At 43.6% G+C, this 1,512-nt stretch overlaps 1 long non-coding RNA gene across 1 annotated transcript in view; it reads right to left on the bottom strand.

Moving 5' to 3' along the window:
* Nucleotides 1–299: 299 nt before the first annotated feature.
* LOC121137941 overlaps nucleotides 300–1,512 on the bottom strand; it is a 1,841-nt gene continuing 628 nt past the window's right edge. The window contains exons 1-2 of the long non-coding RNA XR_005875199.1: nucleotides 1,153–1,512; nucleotides 300–1,000 (exon numbers count right to left, since the gene is read on the bottom strand). The exon at nucleotides 1,153–1,512 is cut by the window's right edge and continues 628 nt beyond it. This is a non-coding gene — a long non-coding RNA (uncharacterized LOC121137941). The remainder of the gene's footprint in view (nucleotides 1,001–1,152) is intronic.

Genomic DNA, 1,512 nt, shown 5'->3' with positions numbered 1-1,512 from the left:
TAAACCAGAAAAAGAAAAACTGACCAGGCTTGAGATGATCTGCTTCATTTCCTCCCCTTGAAGACTTTCTTTTTGTACATGACAGCAGCCACTCCTTGAGTTCTTTTCTATGCTTTGTGGGTCAGGCATAGTTGAGTTTATTTTGTTTATTTGGTTGGCAGGCAGTCAGTAGGGACTATGGCTGTGAATGAGGGGTGTGGGAAGGGATTGAGGAGCCCAACAATGGAAAGTTTAATAGATAATTGGAAATGACTCATTCATTCTATCAATCATTTATTAGTCATCAGTCCATTCATTCATTTATCGGTCCATCCATTTATTCACTTGTTTACGGCCAATGAGGGCTCTCTAAACAAAATGATTCTTTATGGGAAAAATAAAATCCCCGAAACCAGGGGAACAGGAATTCCACTGTGCCCTCCTAAGGAAGGAACACCAAGAACAGGAACACTAGTAGGGGAGCTAGTAGGGCAGAGATGGCAGTGTCATTAAGCACCTGCTTCCCCCAGACAGGTCAGGCATTTTGTGTAAGGGAGGGCCTCCTCCACTCATTCTCTTGGAAGGAACTCAATGGCCTTCACATTAACATATGACTGGTCTGGCCTGGAAGTGTTGGTGCACGCCTTTAATCCCAGTGCTCAGCTCACTTTATCAGTGAGCCAGAGGGGCCATCTTGGTCAAAATCGAGTCTCAAAAAAAATTTTTTTTCAAAAATCAAAACAAACAACAGCCTATCGATGGCTGGTGCCTGTCATAAGACCCACCCACCCAGAGTTCGTATTCCCCTCGTCTCCCGTTTAATCCTAGGTGCAACTATATTTTCTCAATGAAATGCTCCTGGGAGAATGGATCCTCAGATCATGGCAGTCTCCACACAGCCGCTCAGGACCTGTATCGCCTGAGTGAAGCAGGAGTCTTCCTTTTTATGTTGGGGTGATGAAGTTTCTTCTTCTTCTTCTTCTTTTGCATGTCACAGACAGACAGACAGGCAGGTGGATCTCTGATTAAACACAAGAAAAGAAATTGGTTAATGTGAGTAGTTTTAGGGAACAATAAAATGGTGCTTGCTTTCTAGTAGTAGTAGTAGTAGTAGTAGTAGTAGTAGTAGTAGTAGTAGTAGTAGTAGCAGCAGCAGCAGCAGCAGCAGCTCACCAGTGATTTCTGTGTGTGCACAGCAGGAGTGAGTTGGAGGCCAGCGCGTTCTTCTCAGAAAGATGTTTCCAGGGCTAGAGAGAGAGAAACAAAAACAATGAAGACATACATATTGCAAACGGACGGACTGACGACCCACCAACACCAGACAGACAGACAGACAGACAGACAGACAGACAGACAGACAGGCAGATCTGATCAACCATATCCCAGGAAACAACCCCAAATTAAGAAAATCGATCTGAAATCCCAAATATTAAAAATCCACTTAAAAACAAACAATCAGCAGCAACAACAAACCCATGGTGTTAGTGTTGGAGGGAACCTGTCTCTAACAAATGAGCAAATGATAAAAGCAAA

This window comes from Mesocricetus auratus, unplaced genomic scaffold (assembly GCF_017639785.1).
Source record: "Mesocricetus auratus isolate SY011 unplaced genomic scaffold, BCM_Maur_2.0 contig_4016_pilon_obj, whole genome shotgun sequence".
Classification (NCBI taxonomy): Eukaryota; Metazoa; Chordata; class Mammalia; order Rodentia; family Cricetidae; genus Mesocricetus; species Mesocricetus auratus.
Note: the sequence above shows the minus strand (reverse complement) of the source record. Positions and strands in the feature narration are given on the sequence as shown.